At 45.2% G+C, this 14,635-nt stretch overlaps 1 long non-coding RNA gene across 1 annotated transcript; it reads right to left on the bottom strand.

Moving 5' to 3' along the window:
• Nucleotides 1-1,323: 1,323 nt before the first annotated feature.
• Nucleotides 1,324-6,872, bottom strand: LOC140911750 (uncharacterized). Its single transcript, XR_012159117.1, has 2 exons — nucleotides 6,247-6,872; nucleotides 1,324-4,853 (listed from the first exon to the last, which is right to left on the bottom strand). It is a non-coding gene; the product is annotated as an uncharacterized lncRNA (long non-coding RNA).
• Between the last annotated feature and the right edge of the window lie 7,763 nt (nucleotides 6,873-14,635).

Raw genomic sequence — 14,635 nt, 5'->3', positions numbered from 1 at the left:
TAAACATCAAGTCTGCAAGCCTGGGTCCCACAGACCGGGGTTTACAATGGCGTGTGTTGTGGGCCTGCGGGATTGGTCGACACTACGCACGGCTCATATGGCACTTCATGGTCTCAGACATCATCCGATGATCCAGGGACATCTACATTGAACACATCACTGACCACCGACAGTACCAGGAGGTGTGAGCTGGAGTGACATCGTGCATCAACTATGAGAAAGGGACCGAGAGACTTTGTCCATTGGACCATATGAACTGGAACCATAAACTCACTGAACGTTAAATCTCACCAAATGAGGGTCAATCCATCCTCATCATCATATCCACTCATTATACTTCACATCTGAACATAGCCATTATATGAACAACATACCCTCATATCTCAGTGTCTGTACTTTGACTCGTCAACCTTTTACCCCCAATCGGGGATATTGCAGATTATGTATTTCTTATGCCATCCGATCCTAAACCAAACTTCACACCTCTTGATAATCTGTATGTTATTTCCTGATAACAAGAAACTTCTATGCTTCAACTCTGTACCATTCACTTTTTTAAAACATCATCTTAATAAAATTAGGGGGTGATTGAAAGACCCTTGAGATCATTGACTTCAAGGGGCTTTGGATCAGCATTTAATCTTTGTGCTTCAGTTTCCCATTTGTAAAAACTGGGATAATACTTCCCTTTGCCCACCCTTTGTCTGCCTAATCTCTTTAGACAGTAAGGTCTTCAGCGCAGGGACTGTTTCTCACTATATGTTTGTACAATACTTTGCATAATGGGCCCCTGTTCTGACCTAGGGCCTCTCTGTGCTACTGTACTATAGATAACAATTGTTATGGTCCTCAGCTAATTTACACTAGGGAGCAGACCAATGCTTGACCTACTGAGGAGCATAAGCTTGTAAAAATGGATCAGAACCAGCATTGCAATCTCCTTTCCCAACTGCTCCAGGCACACCTGGCCCATCTATTGTAAAAGCAAAGTATTTTTATTGTAGAGGATGATGCTGTTCCAGTTCTCTGTAGAAAGCGCCATCAATGTGCCTGAAGAAAGCAGGGTGAATTTAGAAATATGTAGTGATGCAGACAGTTAATAGTGGAGAATGAGAATTACGCATGGCTTCCTCCAGTGTATGAGGAATTTACAGCTGTAACTCCCATTAGTTAATAGTTCCTAGATTTAATGGTTTTTATGGCATAATTAAAATGACAGATCTGAGGTTGCTAGGATCTTATTGATACAACTGAGTTCCTTTTGGGAAAAATAAGTTTACAAAGAAACGGAAAATATTAGTATGATTCTTTTTGCAATAAGTCTTGGCTGAAGGATCCAAGATTTTTTTCTTTAAAATAAGAGATGCCTAAATCTTCATTACAAATTGGAGGATGGAAAAATATCAACATAGGAGATCAGAGGTGGAGAACAGGTAAGGAAAAGCTGATACTTTTAAAATCTTCTCGGAGATGCAAGATGGTAAGTGGTGGTGGCGGCTGAGAAGGACACAGCCAATTCTGAAAGGATGATCATATTTGGGAGGCTGTTGTAACAGCCAAAGGTTTTTTTAAATTGTAAAATGGAACCCTCACGCCAGCAACTTCTTAGGCGTGTGAGAGGGAAGGGTTTGCAGATATGTTTGTGAAGGTATCTGTAATGTTTGTTTCTGTTGCAGGCTCCATGATCTTCTAACTTGATAGGAAAAATGGCATTGTTAGTGAAGGCCTACTGGAGGGATATAACAAGAGTTAGGCCATTGACATTGGATATCTGGTAGTTGTAAAGGGCTTGAAAGGTCAAGGATTATACATTTGTTACCTGAATATTTATGTCCTCAGTATTTGTATAAGTGTGGTTACTATGCAGGCAACTGATAAAGAAAGGGGGTTAGGGTGGGGATTGTTGTCATTAGTTACTCAAACTGTTCCCTTTCCTTGTCATCTTTGGTGATCAATGGACATTGGTTCTGATACAGGAGGCCTTAGGACTTTTGCAAATGGCAAGGAGAAAGGTACAGAGAAGTCAGCAAAAGGTGCAGTGATTAAATATGACACAGTCATAGTAAGGCTCTGCAACAAGCCTGATGTACCCCAGTCCCCACCATATTAGCAGGTGTTGATGCTGCAGGAAAAGAGTGAGTGGGTTCTTTTTACCCACTGAAGCACATGGTTTCTTACCTTCCACATCCAGTAAGCCTGGTTCTTTAGAAAGGGAAGATCTAGGATTTAACCTGAGCAGTTTTGAGGGAGAAACCCTAAGAGCCATCAAATCTGGGGAGAAGGGTGGAGGGGTGCTTTGTTATCTTATTGTTTTCTTTCTAAAGAAAGCCACGCCCCAGGATGGGGGTGCATTTTGACTCTACACAGTGGGCAAATTTTTTTTGTTGAGCAGATTAGCCAAAAACCTGCATGCACAGTGCTACCAAGATTGTGTAGCTAGAGCAGGGATTTTGACAAGCGGAAAAAAGAGCAGTAACTGTTACAAAAGTCACTGGAGACTTGGCAATTAATGTAATGAAGAACAGGAGAACCTGGGCTCCAGTTGGGTAGTGTTTGTGAGATAGTGGTACTGTCCCAAACTCTGTCCACAGGCCAATTTCCACCTGCTTGAGCTATCCAAGTGAGTTGCTCCTCACAGAGATTTCACAAATGTTCAGACTGATTGCTCATGCTCTGCTGGCTCCTCTTTGGTGAGGTGGATTCTGCGGGGCTCAGCACCCCCTTGATGGGACTCCATTCCTCCTGGGCACCAAAATGGAAGGTTTCTCATATAGAGTCTACAGACTCCTCCTTGCTTTGGTCAGCAATGAAGCAGCTAACAATATTCACAGGGAAATTATAATGAATGGATATTTGACTTAAAGCCTCATTGAGGTGAATGGAAGAGGTCACACCTCTAAGGCTATGTCTTCCAAGCATAGAGAAGCATAGGATGAAATCCTGGCCTTGTTTTCATCAGGCAAAAAGGTGTGTTCTTACTTCATATTAGTTAACATATGGTAACTAAGGTGAGGTAAAATTCTAGTGAAGGTAAGGCAGTGCCAACACAAGTTAGCACATCAAGATAAACCCTAGGCTTCCCCAGATCTTTACCTCAACCTGTTACTCTGAGAAAACTGGCATTCACAAAATGGCAGCCTAATAAAAAGTACCAGGTGGCCTACCCAGCCCAATTCAAGCCCTGGGGAGAACCCTGGATCATCTTGTATTTAGGAAATGTGGGAGGAGCACGTATGGTTTGGGGACTAAGGATCCTGGAAATCAGATGGATCACTCTCAGCAAGTTCTCAAGCCTGACCTGCTCCCTGTAGTTCTTCACTAGACTCTTTCCAGAGACATAGCTCCTCTTCTCCCGCAAGAGCATGTTCACAGCTCTGTTTAAGTAGTCATCTGTCTGAAAAGCCACAGTTGGGGTCAGTCATTATAACCAAATCTCCATCACACTTAGCTAGGTCACAGGCAAGATTGAGCCCAGCTTGTCATAAAGAGCCAGGCAACCTGTCACACTCCCACAGTCTTTAATTCAGTCTGTTAAGTCATGTGAAACCTACAAACTGCCTTGTCTGCACTAGGATTTTATCTTGAGTTAGTTAACTCAGTTGAGAAAACACCTTTTATTTCTGAGTAAAGACAAGGCCTCAGGAGCTGAAGATTTGATCCAGCATCCATTAATGTTAATAGGAACCTTTCCACTGACTTCAGTGAGCACTGGTTTAAGCCCTGAGCAGGCAGTTATTCCCCTGTTTGCTGGCAATGAGGAAGGGGCACCTTTAACCAGGTTCCAGTGACAAAATGGCAAAAGGAAGAGTGACCAATAGATCAAAAACTGGTTGTATGCACAAAGGGCCAAAACTTGCCTTTCCCACCACTGCAGACCACTGCCCTCTAGCAGTAGAATGAGCGCAGTGCCACTGCATAGCACAGCAGGGGATGGGGACCCTGCCTGCCACAAAATCCCTGTGTCGGGGTGGTCCCTCCATGTTACTGCACATGAAAGATCTGGGGTATCTGGAGCTGGTAGAGCCATCTCCACACCAATCCACGGACCATTCTGCCGCTCAGAGGACCACAAGCAACACAAGTGGTTACTCAAGCCCTGAAATAGAATCGCCATTGAAAAGCAGCTGTTGTGCCACTCTACAGCCCAGAGGGAAGCTGCCTTCTTCCCCCTCTCAGCCCCAAGTGAACTCTTCAGCCTATAGTGCAGATGTTCAGGCTGTGTTCTGAGCTCAGGATTTGGGTCAAAAAGAGAGTTTGGCCCATGGGGCCTTAAAATCTTAGATGACAATATCAAAGTAGAATTTCAAATCAGTGCCAAAAAACAATGGTTGTTTACTAACTGCGAATAAACCAGCTGCCCTGGAAAAAGTATCTCATAACAGACTACACAGCAATTAACATTTTGACATCAGGAACAGAATTTCCGCCAGAGGTGAAATTTACATCCTATCTTTACTGCTGTCTCCAATGTCAGTCCTCTGCATTTTGAATTTAAAGCCATCACTCCTAAACAACAGAGCACCTCAGAGAGTGGGAGCAATGTAGAAAGGCCTTACAGTGGTTTAAATAGCTCAATGTAGAGTAGATTTGGGCCAGTCTGGGACCCTCCAATCAGGAGACCTCTTTGCCAGTAGCCTCTCCCCTGGTGATTGGTCTGCTCTGGAGTCAGCCATGAGCTTTGTTTTGAATGCAGCTGTTCTCTCTACCCCACAGGCTCTTTGCAATCACTTCTGTCCCAACTGGAATGCCATGGAAGTGCAGCAGTTGGCCAGGGATTGCTTACATGCTTCCCTCTTTGTCCATCTTCATGGTGACCAGGCCAACTTTCACCTTGGGTCAGGCCTCCCTTGTACCTGTGTTGCACAAATATATTGATATACAGTTATAGCTAGGCCTGAGCAAAAACTTTGGATCAGAATTAAATCTTCCCCAAAATCTGATGGCACTTGGTTAAATCTTAGTATTGTGTTTTGATCCACCTCTCTCGACAACATCCATGAAACCCACTCTGAACAGAGTGAGTGCTTTAATTATCCTAGCTAAAACTGTATAAACAACAGAGCCAGCTCTAGGTTTTTTGCCACCCCAAGCAAAAAATTTGCCGCCCAAAGCGCCGAGAGCGCAACTGCCCAAGCAAAAAAAAAAAAGAAAAAAGAAAGGGATGGCCGGAATGCGGCCCCTGGAATTGTGCCTCCCCAAGCATGTGCTTGCTTTGCTGGTGCCTAGAGCCAGTCCTGATGAACAAGAAGCCTACAACTGACAGTTTATTCTTATAAATAACAATGACTAATAAATAATAATAATATAATAACAACAATAATAAATATTAATTAATAGTTATATTATCTCTACCTCCGTTTTCCCATCTGTGAAACTGGGATAATTATACCCTCCTTTGTAAAGCACTTTAAGATCTATGGACGAATAGCACTACATTATCACTAAGAATGTATTGTTTACAGAGCATCTTCCATCAGAGGACTTCGAAGAACTTTATGAGCATTAATTAAGCCTTTGATTAATTCAGCAAACTGATTAAACCCCACAACATTTCTGTGAAACTTTTTACAGATAACACTGAGAAATCAAGTGACGAGTCCAAAGATACACTGAGTTAGTGTTACACCTGGGTATAGAAACTTGCTCCCCTGATTTGCAGTTCTATGTTCCACTAGCAAGACCATGCCACCTCAGATACATGCTGTATAACAGGGGTCAGCAACCTTTAGAAGTGGTGGGCCGAGTCTTCATTTATTCACTTTAATTTAAGGTTTCACGTGCCAATAATACATTTTAACGTTTTTTTAGAAGGTCTCTCTCCATAAGTCTCTATATTATATAACTAAACTGTTGTCGTATGTAAACAAGGTTTTCAAAATGTTTAAGAAGCTTCATTTAAAATTAAATTAAAATGCTGATCTTACGCCGCCGGCCCGCTTAGCCCGCTGCTGGCTTGGGGTTCCATTCACCTAGGCCGGCAGCAGGCTGAGCAGGGCCTGTGGCCGGGACCCCGGCTGGCAAGGGGCCGGCCGCCAGAACCCCAGACCAGCAGTGGGCTGAGCGGGGCCGGCAGCCGGGACTCCAGACCGGCAGTGGGCTGAGCAGCTCAGCCTGCTGCCGCTCAGCCCGCTGCCAGTCTGGGGTTCCCTCCACGGGCTCCTGCCAACCAGGATCCCAGCTGCTGGCCCTGCTCAGCCCGCTGCCGGTCTGGGGTCCCGGTCCTGTCCACATAGAGTAGGTACCTACCTTCTCCCTGGTGCTAGCCATTCTCTTCCTCTCTCTCTGCACTGAGATGAGGGTGGGAGTGTGCTGAGAACAGGGCTGGGGGTGAAGGAGCAGGCTGAGGGTTGGGGTGCAGGGTCTGGCCAGGAGCTAGAATGAGGGAGGGGGCTCAGGGTTGGGGAAGGAGCGCTTACCTGGGCAGCTCCCATTTGGTGCGAGGGCTGCAGGTGGGAATATTTGTGTGGGGTGTGTGTGCAGGAGCTCCCGTTTGGTGCTCAGGGTGGGGGTGGGGATGTGGGGGGTGCAAGCGTCGGATCATGGGGTGTCGGGGGGCTGGGTATATGTGGTGGGTGCAGGAGTCAGGGCAGGGAGCTGGGGGGGCTGGGGATGTGTGGGGGGTGCCGGAGTCAGGGCTGGGGTTCTGGAGGGGTTCAGGGGTCAGGGCAGAGGGCTGGGGTGTGTGGGGGTGCTCCCAGCCCCCTGCCCTGAGCGGCTCATGGCAGGGGGCTGGAGGGGATATGCCGATTCCACCCCCTTCCCCAAGGTCCCTGGAGCAGAGAGTGCGCTGCGGCTCCACTTTTCCCTCTCCCCTCCGTAACAAGGGTCGTCAGCTGATCGGCGGCAGGGAGGGAGAGGAGGAGGGGCAGGAACCCAGCGCGCTGAGGGAAGAGGCGGGGGGAAGTTTGCCAGCCCTGCAAGGAGAGAGCGGTGGGCGGGGGGCAGAGAAGAGCAGGCCGGGCCAGGCAAGATTTTTAATGGCACGCTGCCGTCTTTGGCACGCATGCCATAGGTTGCTGACCCCTGCTGTATAACTTTGGCGGACCACGCCAACTGTTTGCAGTACATTTCACCAACTAAAAATCTGTCCAAAGAACATTGTTTGATTTAGCAGGGTAGTGACCTTTGTATTCCAGCAACAGAGGAGTCATTTCTTATCAATCATACCGTTGGAGCTAAGGTCCAGTGGAGTTTAACAAGGTTCATTAACATTTTGACACATTACTTAGTTGCACAACAGTATCTCATGTTGTAAACTGATTTCTTCTCAAAGGGACACTGCCCAATGTCTGTTCTGACAGTGACATGCTGCTGAGAAAACCACATCTGGCCCTGTTCAGCTGAAGAGAGACTAGCGTGACCAGATGTCCCGATTTTATAGGGACAGTCCTGATTTTTGGGTCTTTTTCTTATATAGGCTCCTATTACCCCTCACCCCCGTCCTGATTTTTCATACTTGCTATCTGGTCACCCTAAGAGAGACTTGATGAGATGTGGAGGGATTGGGGAAGAGATCCCAGAGAATCTCATTTCTGATGTAACAAAGGAATTCTTGCAATGTTGTTACCCCTACAATTTGATTTCCTTTCCAAAGCTTTTAAGGATAGATCCTCAGCTGTTTTAAGTCAGCATATCTCCAATGATGTCCACAGTTACACTGATTTACACCAGCTGAAAATCTGGCCCAGTTTTCTTTTTCTACTCCAAGGAAACCAAGGTATAAATAGAGGGAGTTTGAATGGGTTCATATCACTCAGTCCCCACTGCCCTTTAACTTTTCCTGTCATAACTTTTTCTTAAATATGTTTTCTCCATAACCCCTCTGGTAGCCTTCTTCACAATAGCTTCCCTTTATAGCAAGGCCTAGGGAAACATTTGTGGTTATTTGTAACTTTATTAATTAATGCTTTACCCTGATAACAATCACACAGTATATTTAACGGGTATATGTTGCAGACTTCTAAAACACACCCATCCCATGTGTTTGGGGGGCCTTGCGCTTAATTAGGGCCAGTTGGTGACACTGTGATAATGCAGTGTCATATTATCAAGATCTATACCAGTGTTTGCAAAAGCATGAGGCACAGAAGATGTATACATAAAAGTTGTAGGGTGTTAAGAACTTATGGCAGGACTGCAGGAGGGATGCAATTGGCTTCATTTTCCTGAAGCTTTCAAACATTTGGGAAATACTACTTTAAATAATTCAAAACTGTATTGAACAAAGCACTGGAAAAGGTGCTATAGGGAACAAGCCTGCATTGCTAGAGGAACAGACTGGACTAGGCAACATAAAAGGTCATTTTTATTTCTAGTTTCTCTCCTTGCAAAGGTCAGGAGCTAAGTGATTCATAGTAACAGTTCCAGTGGAAATCCCCGAGTCACTGACCAAACATTTTTGAAGGATGTCCAGCTACAGGCAAGGATTCAAAGATCATTTCCCTGGGTATCTGAAGTGTTATATTTTCAGTGGTTGTAGTCCTCTTCAAAAGCAATGTCAAAACAAGAAAACACCACTGATAAAAGTTAATACAAACACCAGAATGAACCAATCCACCACACAGTACTAATTCTAGTAGAATTTAGCAATGACACCTATAAGTAAAGAGAAGAATGTTATGAACTTGTAACGCAGTAAGGCTACATTTTCAAAAGCTTTGCACTGTCAAAATGGGCTCTTGCACCCACATTTACAGGTGTAAGTAGAACTTGGGTTGCTGAATATTTTCAGCTCGGTGCAGTGGAGGCACAAGTGAATTATATTTGCCAGGAGTGGGGGTAAGAAAAATGTCCACACCATGGAATTTTCAACCAATCACACTGGGAGAAGCAGAATTTTCCCTAATCTGTATCCAGTGAGAAGCCCACACTTGCCTTATTAACCCCATCATGTTTTATGGGGCAGATGTTGGGAAACTAGAACCAACTGTCAATTGGTGACAGAGATAGTATGGAGCCTGTAAACATTTTGGGTGACAGCGGACACTGAGGTCCCTGAAGGAAGAAAGATCAGAGAAGGTGAAGGAGGGGGCCCAAAGGAGCCAGGCAAAAGAAAGAATCAAACTGTACTCTGCTAACAGGACCCACAAGGGGAGAGGTGGAGAAGGCTTCTTGGATTTATCTGAGGAAGAAATCATCTGAAGATACAAGTTTAACTCTGCAGTTGTCCTGCATTTCTCTGCAGTGTTGCCCTGGTTTTGAGACTCAAACACAGAAGAGCCATACTTTAACTGTAGTAGTCAAAATCACCTCAGCTCTGGGATTCCTTCACAACAGGAGTATTTCAGATACTGAATGGTGGCCATCACAGGAATAAACCAGTCTGTCATCTACACCCACGTTAATCAGTTTCTTCATGCCATTCTCAACAGTTTAATTTATATTGATTTCCTCCCACCAACAGATGGCAAGTCCTATAAGATGTGGTCATATGTGATGAATGCTGTACTCGTGTTCCCCCTAAGGGGACCTTCAGCCACTGAAACCCTCTTCAGGGACAGAAAAAAGCTCTACTCTATATATGTGCAGATTACCTACCATGCTAATTACATCATCACAGAAAAACTGACCTAGTACTCAGAAAAATGTCACAACTCCTCCATTGGCAGGTTCTCTGGACTAGCTGGGGAGTTTGGGACTGGGTGGAGTGCTAGAGCCTGGGTAAATACAGATAATTTAGCTACAGTAACCTTAGGAGTCTTGGTTATGCGTTTACCATGTGCGAGACTGGTTGATATGCACAAGGGAAATGTGCGTATCAACCAGTCTCGCACATGGTAAACACATATGCACATTGATATGCACATTTCCCTTGTGCAGGGGTCAAGGCCCAAGTTATGGATCATAACTCACACTGCAAATCCCCCAGAAATAAACTATAATGCAGCTCTTCCTGACATCATTCTGTGACGCTCTGGGGGTTTCACCCAGACCAGTAAGAGGTTGTGTCACTCCCTGCTCTGTAACCCTGGATGCCGCTATGCTGTGCAGCTTTGGCATCAGCAGCCTGCTTACAGCCTCACCATAGCTTCCACCAGCCTGGTTACTCCTTGTAGGGTGACACTAACAGCCCTTCCAGTCCCGAGTGTCCCCAGAACTGTCTCCTCTGTCGTGCTCAGCCCCTCTCACTGTAGCAGTCACAAAACCTTATCAAGTGTGTTGCTCCTTTAAAGAGACAGTCCACAGCACCAGCTTGTTAGTTTGGCTGAAGATTTTACACCTCACTTTGAAACATTACACTAAGACAGTTGTTTAATAAAATAAGATTACATTTATTAACAAAGAATAGATTTTTAAATAATATCAAGTAAAATGAATTGGCTACAAACAAACAAACATACATTTTTAAGACCAAAACCTAAATTAACAAACTGGAGTCTTTTGTTCAAAGTAGTTTTCTCACCCCCAGACTTCCAGCATGGTTGGCCAGTTTTTACACAGGAGCCAATGAATAGCTCAAAGTGTTTGGTTTCTTTGTCTTTTTAGGTGAAGGATGCCAAAATGGCTTTTTCTCTCTGTTTACATTCTGAAAGTTTACCTTTGTTTTCAAAGCCAGGAAGCTCTCCCGGGGGTTCAGCTCGCTGTGTCCCTACGGGAGCGGACGCAATGTTAGTTTTTGCAGTCTCCTCCCCATATCGTGATGGTTAAGTGGCTATCTCCCCCACTTGCTAATTTAATCGCTTTGTTCACCTTTTTTGTAAATGTGCTCCCATGATCTCTCCTTGCTCAATTTACATTGGAAACCGACATTCGAGTAGACAAAACCACATTCCTTTGTCTAGGGCCAAGCAGATTTTAAGAACATATTTCCAGTACACATATAATTCTTTATACGTTAATGATACCTACTTCACATAAGGCTATTAATGATCAGTGAGATATTAGTTTTCCAGTGATATACTACAAGACACCTATTAAATTAATAGCATGACAATACTGTGTGATGTACACTGAGCTGGTCAGGCCAGCTGAGACTCACTCCTGCATACCAGGGAGCCCTCTGACACTGGGGTGTTCTTAGGGTCACACATTCCTTCTAAATTGTCCTTTTTTGGATCAGCTCTGTTGCATTTGTCCCTGTGAATAAACACAGGAGAGTCACAGTGCTGCAGTGTCAGGGTGTGTGCTGGGGTGGGCTTATTGTGACATGCTGCAGTGTGACATGGAAGCCTGTAGTGATCTTCCTGGGAGGGCCTATTGTTGCCATAGCAACATGCTTGTTGCCTGCCCAGTATTCTTCTGATACCTGGCATGGATGGACAACAGTGGCTGAAGGAATGGTGACCTCCTGAACAATATGCAGGTACATGCAATTGGTATTGTGCCTCCACCTCCAACATGAATGATCCACACCTCACTTCCCCTCCTGTGTGTTTTACTTCACCAGGCTTCTCCCACCTATGACTTTGAGCACTGTGCTGTCCCCTGTATGGACAATGGTGTTTATCTTTACCTAGTGATATTTTTGTTCATCCATGGCTATTTTGTTTGTCTAGATGCTATCCTCTAAATCCTTGGAGGTAACCACATTGGAGACGGGTGCATGATCACAGTGACCACAAACTGGATACTTCAACATTATATCAATCTGCAGATGATACTTCCTTATGTAATCACCTCTACCCTCTGCAGTCCTTTTTGTGTTTCATTTAATCTTGCATCTGTATCTCTCCTGGGGGAGTAGGTCACTTCCCCTCTTCTTGCCATGCACAGGAAAAGAAATTCTTGAATTACTACATCTGTCCATGGGTCCTTAAGTCATCTGCAGCCCAGTAAATTGGTCTTCTGCCACCTGCTCTTGCAGCTTAGGGACCGATCTCTTCCCTTCCCTTTCTGTGCTATATTTTCTAGAAATCAGATGTGTGGATGAATGTATGCTAGATACAGACAATTGTGCAATTCTCTCCCCCCTTGCTTTTGCTCCCACCTGCTGTGCTCACAATTGTTGAGTTCCAAATGTTTGTACCATTTTGCGTATTTAAACTGACAGGACATCAGTGTAGCTCTAGTTTATGGCCTCTGCACAAACAACTGTAACTGCAAGCTGGCACTTTTGAAAATTTAGCCCAAAGAAGCAAACTGTTGGAAAGATTTTGCAGTGACAACCACATCCGAAGGAACAGCATAATAAGACAATATCTAAAACCAAGATAACTTGTGAACAGGACATACTAAAGGTAATGGGAAATCTCAACAATCAAGTCACAAATTAGGATCAAATTCAACCCTGCTATAACTGCACTGAAGCCAATAGAGTTTCACTGTAGAAATAACATAGCAGTTTTGAGGACACAAGTACAAGGCTGCTTTCTTGCACAGAGCCACAAACAGAAACCCACAGGAGGCAATGAGATAGTCAGGAAAACTCTGTTTCCTTTAGTGTTTAAAGAAAGGAAATAGGAAAGGGGCAATTCTCAACTGTCACAGGAACTCAGTTCCAGTAGAATAGGTGACAAAGAAAAATTAGCAACTGGTTTTTGAATGTTATAATTCTTGACTTCTGATTCTCCGACTGGTTTTTGAATGTTATAATTCTTGACTTCTGATTTGTGTCCATTTATTCTTTTACGTAGAGACTGTCCAGTTTGGCCAATGTACATGGCAGAGGGGCATTGCTGGCATGTAATGTGCTCCTCGTATTCCCTCAGCTCCTCAGAGCAGGGTTACAAAACATACTGGTAGGAATGCCTGAGTTCATGTAAGTATTGTCTATGCATCAGTTTCTTCCATTGCTACCACTGGTAGAGGTGCATTACAAGGCCCAAGAGACTGAAACCTGAGTCAGTGTTTAGTAGGCAGGAAGCTATGATGAGGTTGTAAGAAACAACCAGCAGGCTAAAGATACAAGCTGGTTATTGTCCTTTTCCTTATCTATAGGTTGGTACCTCTTTAGATGATCTCTGACAGAGTTAGGGCTGGATATGTTTACATTAGGTATGTTCAGTCAAAGTCATATAGTATAGTGATGGGTGTGATATAAGAACTTATAAGATCTTTTAATATTATTTCCTAATCAATAATATTGTTTTAATAAGATGCATATGGCCTTAGTCTATCATGTTGCAGAAATTCACACAGCACAAGTGATAACAAATCTTCAATCACTAAGTGACACTAAAGTAACAAAGGTGCAGACCCCCAGCCCTGCAATTTGTTGCATGAGGGTGGAGATTTGCACTCAGAACCACATTGAGTTAAGTGAGGCTCCATGCAGACACAAGTCACAGGATCTAACCTATACCTCTTAAGGTGTAGAAGGTAGGCAAGGACTATGTCTTACTGTGTGTTCATCTATCCTAGCACAATGGGTCCCTGATTTTGGTTGGGGCCGCAAGCTGCTATTGTACTACAAATAATAATAATTAATGGTATCTGGAACCTAACCCTGCTCAGAAATGTCAGACAAAAGGCAACTGTCCTATAAGGTATGTTTTGGTCTTAGGGATATAATCTGTGTTACACAGGAAATGCCTCATTACTGTGGATGAGAATCAAGTTACAGGAGCTTAAGAACTGTCATGCAAGAAGAGATTTACTGTGCCAGTAGGCAGCCAAAGTGTTTAATGTAGGTTAAAGTGAAGAGGCAGAATAGAGACACTATGCTGAGATAAAGGCACCCCACTCTGGCTGGGCCAGGAAAGGATTCAAAGAAGCTTTAGAATAAAAGAAGAGAACCAGCTCCTCTACAGAAACAGCCTATGGGTGCTGTCTGGGGTCCTCTGCTTGGTATCTCCCTCTGGCTCTCTACTTACAGTTCTGTGACCTGTCCCTGTTTTATCATTAGTTGTCCCTTAGAATTGCTTGGGTTTTGGACCCAGTAGCTCCTCCCCTTAGGCTGGGGAGAGGAATCTTTAGCTGTGGGCAGGCTTGTACCCACCCATCCCTGGATTCCCAATAGGCATAGAAACAGCGCTGTCTGGGGTTCTCTGCTTGGTGTCCCCTTCTGGTTCCTTGCTTTTGAGTCCATAACCCTCACTCCCATTCCTGCTTAATCATGCGTTGTCCTCCGACTTTATTTGAACCCTAGGTCTAGTGGCGCCTGCCTTTAGACTGGAAGCCAGAACTTCCGATGCAGTGGGGCGCCAGCAACGGGTACCCTTAGCGGCCAGGCCCAAGAGCTGACCACAGGGGAATGCGAACTGATCATTGGCATCAAGTATCAGAGAGGTAGCCCTGTTCGTCTATATCCACAAACCCAACAGAGGAGTCCAGTGGCACCTTAGAGACCAACAGATTTATTTGGGCATGAGCTTTCGTGGGTAAAAAAAAAAAAACAAACCCACTTCTTCGTTCTCCATCCTCGCTTGTGTTGGAGCCGATAATGACTCGGAAGTAGCACAGACACACGGCAGGAACGCCAGTGCCCGTAGGGAGAGCACTTCACGACGGCCTGCCTCCCTCCCTCTTCTCTTGCCGCCGGCGCCCCACTGCAAAGCAAACAACGGCACGACCGCAAGGGGGCGCTGGCTTCTCTCCCCGCATCAGCCAGCGCCCCGGGCAGGCCGGCCCCAGCGCTGGCTCCCCGGGCCGCAGCCGCGCACAGAGCAGCGCCCCGCCCCGCACGCCGCCCCGCCCAGCGGCAGCTAGTCACGTGAGAGGAGGCGGAGGCCGCCGCCGCCGCCGTGACAGGCCGCCA

Source organism: Lepidochelys kempii, chromosome 5 (genome assembly GCF_965140265.1).
Source record: "Lepidochelys kempii isolate rLepKem1 chromosome 5, rLepKem1.hap2, whole genome shotgun sequence".
Taxonomy (NCBI): domain Eukaryota; kingdom Metazoa; phylum Chordata; order Testudines; family Cheloniidae; genus Lepidochelys; species Lepidochelys kempii.
Note: the sequence above shows the minus strand (reverse complement) of the source record. Positions and strands in the feature narration are given on the sequence as shown.